At 55.8% G+C, this 10,333-nt stretch overlaps 1 long non-coding RNA gene across 1 annotated transcript; it reads left to right on the forward strand.

The window, feature by feature from the left end:
• The first annotated feature begins 8,111 nt into the window (after nucleotides 1-8,111).
• LOC127464406 (uncharacterized) lies at nucleotides 8,112-8,754 on the forward strand. The gene is made up of 3 exons (XR_007901345.1): nucleotides 8,112-8,164; nucleotides 8,414-8,455; nucleotides 8,716-8,754. It is a non-coding gene; the product is annotated as an uncharacterized LOC127464406 (long non-coding RNA).
• The last annotated feature ends 1,579 nt before the right edge of the window (nucleotides 8,755-10,333 follow it).

Genomic DNA, 10,333 nt, shown 5'->3' on the forward strand with positions numbered 1-10,333 from the left:
CACTACAGAAAAGCCCCTTTAAATCACTCCCACGGCCACTTGGGGACTCATTGCCCTTCCCTGAGCAGCAGCAAAAAAAAAAAAGGCCACAAGTATATTGGACTGCAATAGTTTTGAACTGCTCTTTGGGACACAAAAGTCCTTTATTTCCACAAACCCGATGTCTTTAGGAGTATTTTCCATGGTAAGTTCCTCTGTTGTTCCTCCTAGGTCTGTTTTCTCCTCCTCTTCCTCCCCCACCTGTTTTTGCTCCAAAATGCCCTAAACTGCAGCCTGGGGCAGGAGGAGTTTGGGGGTTAGGAACAGTAAAAAACCACTTCATCAATGAAAGCTTATTGAAAAATGAAGTGTTTGGGTGGCAAAAATGATCCTTTCAGTTCTTCCTTTGCAGACACAGGCAGAGGGTTCTTACCTGGAGAATATTTACCTATGGAGGAAAGGCTGGGTGCAGGGGCTGGTAATAATTGGAATTTGTTGATATCAGGGTCTATGGGGAGTTTCAATAAATGTGGAAACTCTTTGCAGCTGCCAGTGCCCCCCCAGCAGCATCCACATTCTGTGCCAGTGGATGCTTGTCCTGTTTCTTTGGGTTCTTTCCTTCCAAATATTCCACAAATGGCTCTGGTGGGGTCAGTTTTGCTTTGGTGACCCTGTGAATTTTGAACTTTGCCTTGGGGAATAGTGCATGGCCAGGGAAAGGCTGCGGAGGGAAAGAATTCAGGAAAAACCATGAACCAGATGAGAAAATGTTCCCGACATGGGAGGTTGGAGCAGTGACAAGAGGAGCAAGCAAAGGCTGGGACAGGAAACAGTGAACAAAAACCAGCCCTGGGGAAATGAACAGGGTTAGAAAAAGGCTGTGACTGCCTGGGTGGGAGTTTGGGGAATTATCAGCTCTTTGTGGGTTTATATTTGACCCATGAGGCATCCTGGCAAAGCCCCAGGATGGAGCAGGACCTGCCCAGGCCTCGGAGCTCAGGCTGTTGTCTCAGCTCAGCTCGTGGCAGGAGGAGCTGAGGGTGCCCCTGTCCCCTCTGTGCCCCCTGGGGGTGGCAGAAGCCCCTCGGGAGGCAGGTCCAGAGGCACCATCCCCTGTCCCGGGGGCTCCCTGAGCTGCCCTGCCAAGGGTGGGCACACGGGGGGTGGGCTCAGGTGGGTCTGAAGGGCCGTCCAGCACCTTGGGGGGTGACCTGGGAGGCTGGGACTGAAAACCCCTGGGAGCTGTGCAAGTCCTTGAGACAACACCTTCCCAGGGCACACAGAGCCAGCAGGAGCCAAGGCTGAGTTGGGAAAACCAAGCCAGCCCTGGCTCTTTGAAGGCTCAAATCACCTAAAGCCGCTGAAGGGAAAAGGGGGCTTAATGTTCCTGGCAGGAAAGTGCCCCAAATCAGGCATTTGCCACTGCCCAGTTCCCGGCCTGAGCAGGAACTCCCTTGGTTTGCACAGACTGGGCTGCTGCGATGGAGCTGCTGCAGCAGAGAGCAGAGGGAGGGCCAGGAAAACCAGCTCCTCTTTTGGGGAGGTTGTTTCAAAGCTGTGCTTGAGTTTAGTGTGTGTGGGCACTAAAATCAGTTCAAACAGCCACAGGGGAGTGCTACAGCCCACCCTGCCAGGCCGGAGGAACTTTTGTTTGATTCTTGTATCCCTTGGAGTGAATTAAAGTGAACCAGTCCTGGATGATCAGTGTTTGCAGAGAGAGAGAGAGAGAGAGAGAGAGAGAGAGAACATTTATTTTAGAGCAGTTGGGTTGCAAAGGAAAACAGGTGTGGAGCCCTTTGGGTTGTGATCCAGCCCCCCAAGGCAATGTGGAGGGATTCCGTCCCCTCCAAAAGCCTCCTGGGGCCTCCCCTGGGTGTGTTTGGGGCCACTTTGGCAGGGGCCGGAGGGGCTGGTTTGCGCCAAGTCTTTGCGGCCTGGGCAGGGGGTGCTTGGAGGGCAGCCCTGCTCAGAGGCCTTGTCGGGGCAGTGCTGGGTGTGGGCACCCCCCCAGGGGCCTCTACCATGGCCTGGCCCAGGGCAGAGAAATGTCCAGGCCCCAGAGCCCAGAGAGGCGCCCCAGGGCCTCCCCAGTGCCACAGCCTGGGGGCTCCGGCCTCCTCCCCTCAGCCCGACCCTCCCTGGCCTGGCAGCAGCTCCTTTGCACAGCCTGGCCCAGCCCAAAGGCTGCAAGTCCCCTCCAACAGGCCAGTTCCTGCCGGGGAGGAGCAGGGAAGGAAGGGCAAAGGGCTTGGCAAGCTGTGGGGCTGGGGGGGTGCCCATCCCGTGCTGGAAGGGGGCTCGGGGGGGATGCAGCCCCAAAAATCCTTGGGTGCCGCTGACAGCACTGGGATCCCCCCAAACTGAGCCTGGAGCCCCCACCGGCCTGGGGCTGGGCTGGGAGGTGGGGAAGGGACCCAGGGGGTACAAGAGCTGGGGCTGTGGGGTGCTCTTTGTGCCCCTTCCATGGGCTTTGTCCCCACATTTCAGCCTCAGGCCCATCAAGGACATAAAGGTGCCCGTGGGGGTCACCGGGCTCGTCACGGGGCTGCTCCTCACCATCACTGCCCTGGGGGGAGTGGCTGAGGCTGGAGGAGCCACCCCAGAGCCTCCTCCTGCACAAACCCCATGCCAGGAGTCACCTGCACACATATGGTAAAGTTTAATTAACATTATCATATTAGATCAATATTTGGTGTAACAATGCCAATAGATAGGATTGTATTTCCTACCTGCTTTTAACCAGCAGCAAAGAACAAGGAATGGAAGGATGGGATCTGCTTGGAATTTGTAGGGGGCTCGTTAATTTTGGGGGGTTCTGGCAACTTTTTTGGGGTGTTTCTGGCAGCTTTTTGGGTCCCAGCACTGCTCCCATCCCAGCTCAGAGGGGGGAGAAGAGCAGAGCTGGTGAACCAGGAAACACAGACCTGGTTGGGTTTGGCCACAAAACTCACCCTTGGCTGGTTTGGCCTTTCTAGAGGTGACTTTGCAGCAGATCCCTGTGGATTTGTGCTCCTGGGAATGCTCAAACACCGCAGGAAACATCTGCCATGGTACAGAGGGGTCTTGGCCAAAAAGGAGTATTTTAAGGAAGAAATCTCTTTTCCATGCTTCCAGCATGATCCCAGTTGCTCACAGCCACTCCCAGTCACTCCCAGTGTGCTCCCAGTCGCTCCCACTATGATCCCAGTCACCTCCAGCATGATCCCACTTGCTCCCAGTATATCCCAGTTGCATCAGCATGGTCCCAACTGCCCTCAGAATGCTCCCAGTCACTCCCAGTATGACCCCAGTCACCCTCACTGTGGGCCCAGTTGTCCCCAGCATGGGCCAAGCTGCTCCTACTGTGATCCCAGTATGACCCCAGTTATTCCCAGTGTGGTCGCAGTTGCTCCCAGTTCCTCCCATTGTGATCCCAGTTGCTCCCAGTTGCCTCCAGCACAGATCCAGTCAATCCAAGTACAATCCCAGTCTTCCCCCAGCATGGTCCCAGCCAATCCCTGTTGCCCTCACAGGGTTCCAGTCACCCCCAGGATGGTTGCAGACTCTCCCAGTATATCCCAGTTGCCCTCAGCATGCTCACAGTCATAGCCAGTTACTTCCACTTGCCCCAGGATGCTTCCAGTTCCCATCAGTACAATCCCAGTCACTCCCAGTCTATGCCAGTTGCCTCCAGCATGCACCCTGTCACTCCCAGTTACTCCCAGTTCCACCATACTCCCAGCATGGCCCCACTGGCTCCCAGTTTTCCCCTGAATAGTTCCAGTCACTCCCAGTATGACCCTGGGCACTGACAGTCACTCCCAGGATGGTTCCAGTATGGTCCTGGTCACTCCCACAGTGATCCCAGTCACTCCCAATAGGATTCCAGTTGCCCCCACGGTGGCCCCAGTTGCTCCCAGTCCCGCCCAGGATGGTTCCTTTCCCTCTCAGGGACTCCCAGTCTGAGTCCAGTCTGGCCCCAGGCACTTTCAGTCACTGCCTGGACGATGCCATTTGCCCCCTGCATGGTCCCAGTTGCTCCCAGGATGATCCCACTACGAGTCCAGTCACCCCCAGTATGATCCCAGGAACTTCCAGCCACTTCCAGTGGATTCAGTGAATCCAGTTTGATCCCAGTCATCCCCAGTATGGTTGCAGTGCCTCTCACATACTCCCAGGGGTATTGCAGTCATTCCCAGGATGATCCCAGTGTGAGCCCAGCAGGGGCCCAGCTGCTCCCCCTCTGATCCCAGTTGCCCCCAGTGTGGTTCCAGTTGCTCCCATTCACCCCTATTATGGTTCCACTCACTCCCAGACATTCCCAGTATATCCCAGTTGCCCCCAACATGCTCCCAGTTGCTCCCAGTATGATCCCAGTTGCCCCAGTTCTGGTCCCACTGGCTCCAGTCCAGGTCTCGGTGTATCCCGGTGTCCCCCCTGTCCCCCCACCCCGCTCTCACCCCCTTTTCTCTCCCCACAGAGCTCCTGAGCCGCCGGCGGCCGCAGCCCCTCCCCGTGGCCTCGGGCCCAGCCGGGACCCCCAAACCCTGCCCTGATTTTGGGGACTTTGGGAGGGCACCTGCCCTTCAATACAGCACCCAGCACACCCCAAAAGGTGCTGGGACTCCCCTAAAACGCCAACTGCTCCCCAAGGACCCCCCAAACCAACCAAATCCCACCCAGGACCCCACCTAACCCCATTGTTGGGGGGACTTTTATGGGCTCTGGTGTTACTGGGAGCCCCCCCGGCTTCGGGAGAGGAGCTCTGGGGTGAGTGGGGGGTGGGAAGAGGGGGGTCAGTGGGAAAAGGGGTGTGGAAAGGAGAGAAAAGGGGTGGTGGGACCCCACACTGAATGGGACAGGAGTGTGATCCCCCAAAAAGGGAGGGGGAGGAAGACTGAGGATTGGGGGCTGATGGGAAAGGGGTGGGAGAGGTCGGAAGAGTGGGGAAAAGGGGAGGGCGGGACCCCCAAACTGAGCATGAGGAGGCTGGGGATTGGGGGATGATGTGTAAGGGGTGGGAGAGGGGAAAAAAGTGGGGGTTGGGACCCCAAAACTGGGAGAGGCTGGGGATTGAGGGGACCATGGAAAAGTGGGAGGAACAGGGAGAGGGGTGGAAAAAAGAGGCTGGACTGGAGGGATGGATGGCCCTATGGGGGTCTTTGGGCACTGGGGGGTTGGGAAAGGGGGGTGGTCCCCCTGAGCTCCCAAATTACTCTGGGTGCTGGGGGCTGCTGGATCCAATCTCAGCCTTGCATTGTGCCAACAGTTGAAATTTAGAGCAATTCTAGAGGGGGGACTGAACCACGTTTGTCCCATAGGTTTTAATGATGGCAAATCAGATCTATTGATAGAAAATGAGTTATTTATTTTTTGCAAATTATGACACAAAAGGTTTTAGTCAGAATAATTTAGCGAACAGTAGAAACACTAAAACTACCAGTAGTACAGGATAAGATAGGACAGGGCACTACACTAAAGCAATTGTTGAAGCAATTCTACTAAAGGTGGCAAACAAGCAAGAATTCTTAATTAGAGATGGATGGAACTCCCCCAGACCAGCGCTCGTGGGGAGATCTCTGCTCTCAACCTCCAGCAGTGACCTTGGGGGGTCCCCAGCCAAGGCAGGAATCTCCACACACCCCCAAGAAGGGTTCTGTTGGAAGAACCTGCCCCTGGGAAAGGGGACTGGCCCTTTCTGGTAGAAACCCATGGACTGACAGGCCTTGGACTCCAGGGGTTCCCTCACCATCAGGGGCTTCATTTGGGGTGAAACCAGTCTGGGGTCCAACATCTCCTGCCTTGGCCTGGCCCCCTCTCAGCTCAGCACTGACCCCTTTGCAAATGGGGCATTGTCTTGGTGCCATTGCAGGGGGATGTCCTGCCCCAGTGTCCCAGTGTTCCTTTAATTCCCAGAGGCCCTGCAGTGTCCCAGTGGCCCCTTGATTCCATGACCTTCGGAAACACCTCAGGGTTCCTTTGGTTCCATGAGGCCCCCATGTCCCAAAGGCCCCTGGATTCCAGGAATTCCGCAGTGTCACAAGGTTCCTTTTTTTCCATAGGGCCCTGCAGTGTCCCAGTTGTGCCTTGATTCCAGGAGTATCCAAATTCTCCCGGGGTTCCTTTGGTCTCAGGAGGTCCCGCAGTGTCCCAGCGGCCCCTTCATTCCAGGCAGGCCCAGGGAGACGAAGCCAAAGACGGAGCCCCGACCCCGTCAGCATCTTGGGGGGCGGGGGGCAGGACCTGGGAAACGGCTGGGAAGGGACTGGGATGGACTGGGATGGACTGGGATGGACTGGGATGGACTGGGACACCAGGATACACCGGGACCAGGACTGGGACCCAGCAGGACTCCCCGGGAGCAGGATCTGAGCACACGGGGACCCTCCAGGACCAGAACTGGAGCAACAGGGATCATACTGGGAGCAACTGGGACCACACTGAGGGTTACTGGGAGCAACTGGAGGCCACATAGGATATAGTGGGAGTGTCTTGGAGTCACTGGGATCATACTGGTGGAAACTGGAATGTTACTGGGGCATCTGGGAGTGACTGGGAAGGACTAGGAGCATGCTGAGGGCTCTACTGGGATATACTGGGAGTGTCTGCAACCATGGTGGGGGTGACTGGGACCATACTGGGAGTGACTGGGACTACGTGAAGGGGAATTAGGACCAGGCTGGGGGCAACTGGAAGGAATTGTGAGTGACTGGATCTACAAGAGAAGCAACTGGGATTGACTGGGACTGTCAGGAGGGAGGACCGAGATCATACTTGGAGTGACTGGATCTGTGCTAGGGGCAACTGGGAGCAAGTGGGACCATAATGGGGACAACTGGGATCATCCTGGGATCACGGTGGGAGAAGCTTGGCCCATGCTGGGAGCAACTGAGACCACACTGAAGGTGACTGGGGTCATCCTGGGATCATAGCAGGAGTGAGTGGGATCATGCAGGAGGTGATTGGGATCATACTGGGAGCAACTGGGAGTGCACTGGGGATGACTGGAAGTGGCTTTGAGCAACTGGGATCATGCTGGAAGCTTCTGGGGGCAACTGGGAATGAGTGGGACCACATGGAGGAAACTGGGAGCAACTGGGAGAGACCAGGAGTGACTGGGATCATCCTGGGACTGACTGGGCGCTGAATGCGAAAAATCGGTCCGAGAAACTGCTCAGAGACTTTTTTATCTTTAAGCAGCAAGGTATTTGTTTATTCAACGTTGGGAGCAAGCCAGCTGGCGCTGGACAAACTTGCTCCAAGGCTTCACACAAAATCAGCATTTTTATCCAATCTTCAGCTGGGATTAAATGCATATTCAAGTGATTACAACATCTATCGATGCATATTAATAACAGGCGGAGTAGAGGTGGAGCTCAGGCGGGGCTTGGGGCGGTGTTTCTCTTGGCCCTCAGTCCTGAGGGTACTTCCACTCTTCCTCCATGGCTCTGGGGGCTTCAACTCATCTTCCTCAGCTTGACCTTCCTTCTCTTCCATTCTTCTTGACCCGCTCACTGAAGCTTGGAAAAAGCCCTGGCTCCCGGCCTATTCCTCCTATTCCAATGTCTCCCTGATCCTGCTGTCTCTCTAATTTATCCCCTCGAGGCCTAGGACATGTTCCTGTACTATTCTCTGAAGCTTTGCTCCAGTCAGTAGAACAGAACGAGCACAGATGGTCTTGGATGTTGGTAGCTTGTTAGCAGGCCCCAATTTCTTAGTTAACTCTTTTGGGCCTGGCCTCCTGTTTCCCCAGGGACACAGCCCGGGCCTGGCTGTTCCCATTCCCATTCCACGGGTTTGCATTCCTGTTCCAGGTGTTCCCATCCCATTCTAGTTGTTCCCATCCCATTCCAGGTGTCCCCATTCCCATTCCAGGTGTTCCCATTCCCATTCGATGTGTTCCAATTTCTTTCCAGGTGTTCCATCCCATTCTAGGTGTCTCCATTCCCATTCCTATTGTCCCTCCTCCCATTCCTGGTGTTCCCATCCCACTTCTGTTTTCCCCATTCCCACTTCTTGGGGTTCCCATTCATATTACAGGTGTCTCCATTCCCATTCCTATTGTCCCCATTCCCATTCCAGGTGTTCCCATCCCACCTCTGTTTTCCCTATTCCCATTCCAGGTGTCTCCATTCCCATTCCAGGTGTTCCCATTCCCATTCCTGGTGTCCCCAGTCTGCTCCCAATGTTCCCATTCCCATTCCAGGTGTTCCCATTCCAATCCCAGGTGTTCCCATTCCCATTCCTGGTGTCCCCATTTCCATTCCTGGTGTTCCCATTCCAGGTGTCTCCATTCCCATTCCAGGTGTCCCCATTCCCATTCCTGGTGTCCCCATTTCCATTCCAGGTGTTCCCATTCCTGGTGTTCCCATTCCAGGTGTTCCCATTCTAGGTGTCTCCATTCCCATTCCAGGTGTCCCCATTTCCATTCCTGGTGTCCCCATTCCCATTCCAGGTGTCCCCATTTCCATTCCAGGTGTTCCCATTCCCATTCCAGGTGTTCCCATTCCAGGTGTCTCCATTCCAATTCCAGGTGTTCCCATTTCCATTCCAGGTGTTCCCATTCCCATTCCAAGTGTTCCCATTCCAGGTGTCTTCATTCCCATTTTAGGTATTCCTATTCCCATTCCAGAGTTTCTCATTCCCATTCCAGGTGGTTCCATTCCCATTCCTGGTGTTCCCATTTCCATTCCTGGTGTTCCCATCCCATTCCTTATGTCCCCATTCCCATTCCAGGCATTCTCATTCCCATTCCAGGTGTTCCATCCCATTCTAGGTGTCACCACTGTCATTTCCCCTGCTGGTTTACCTTTAAACCAGCACACCAGGGCTGTGCCCAACGGGAGTCCCTGTGGATCATCCAACGCGGGTCCTCCCATGGCTGATGGAGTTGGAGCAGCGGCCGAAGCTCTTCCCGCAGTCGGGGCACTCGGGGCTTCTCTTACCGGTGGGTCCGTTGGTGGGAGGTCAAGGCAGAGCTGTCCCTGAAGCTCTTCCCACACTCCCCACACTTGTGAGGCCTCTCCCTGATGTGGATGGGAAGGTGGGTGTAGAGGGTGGAGCTGTCCCACATTCCCTACACGTGTAGGGCTGTTCCCCAGTGTGGATGTGCTGGTGGCTGAGCAGCTTGGTGCTTGTGCTGAAGCTCTTCCCACATTCCAAGCACTTGTAGGGCCATTCCCTGGTGGGGATGCAACGGTGTTTGCAAAGGCTGGAGCTGTCCCTGAAGCTCTTCCCACATTCCGCACACGTGTAGGGCCGTTCCCACTGTGGATCATCTGGTGTCGGAGCAGGTGGGAGCTCCGTTTGAAGCTCTTCCCACATTCCCGACACGTGTAGGGCCGTTCCCCACTGTGGATCATCTGGTGGTTGAGGAGGTGGGAGCTCCGTTTGAAGCTCTTCCCACACTCCTCACACATGTAGGGCCGTTCCCCACTGTGGATCATCTGGTGTCGGAGCAGGTGGGAGCTCCGTTTGAAGCTCTTCCCACACTCCCCACACTTGTAGGGCTGTTCCCCACTGTGGATGCGACAGTGGTTGCGGAGGGTGGAGCTGTCACTGAACCTCTTCCCACACTCCCCACACGTGTAGGGCCGTTCCCCAGTGTGGATGTGCTGGTGCCTCAGGAGGTGGGTGCTAATCCTGAAGCTCTTCCCACAATCCAAACATCTGAAGGGTTTCTCCCTGCTGGGAGGCTGCTCAGGGACCACCAGCTCGCAGCTCTGCCTCAAGCTCCGGCCGCCTTCCCGGCACACGCTGGCTCTTTCCTCCTCACAGCCCCCTGGGCTGGCTTTGGAGCCCCTCCTGCGGGGGCATCTCCGGCCCTTTTCCTCCCCGCTGCCTTCCTGCGCCGGGGAGCCCTTCAAAACGGCCTCTCCCACCAGGCTCTGCCGGGGGGATTTGTCCTCCGCGCTCTCCGGCCTCACCTCGGGGCCTGGGGCAGGAACCAACAAGGACACGCAGGGGATTTGCCTCCGGCCCACAGGGAAGCCCAAGGACATCCCCCCAACTCCGGCCCTGGCAGGACGGCCACAAAAGACAAAAGACCCACCCAAAGGGGCACTGACTTCCTCCTCACCTGCCTGGGGGGCCCAAGGCATCTTCCTCTTCCTCGCAGCCTCCTCCTCCATCCGCCCAAGCTTTGGGAAGCAGAAATCTTACTGGAGGGGGAAAACAAGGGGTGAGTGCGTTGTCTTGGAGGTTCCTCCTGCCCAAGTCCAGCTCTAGGACTCACTGGGCATCTTGTGTCCATAGAAATCTCCAAAACAACAAGATTTAGACCAGAAAAACAGTAAACACAGAGATTTGGGAAAAAAACACAAACAACAAAGTCCCCCCAAATTTGCAAAAGATCAAGGGACAGCAAAAAAATACT

The sequence above is a fragment of the Manacus candei genome, unplaced genomic scaffold (genome assembly GCF_025592945.1).
Source record: "Manacus candei isolate 608988 ecotype Guabito, Panama unplaced genomic scaffold, ASM2559294v1 h1tg000219l, whole genome shotgun sequence".
NCBI classification, from domain to species: domain Eukaryota; kingdom Metazoa; phylum Chordata; class Aves; order Passeriformes; family Pipridae; genus Manacus; species Manacus candei.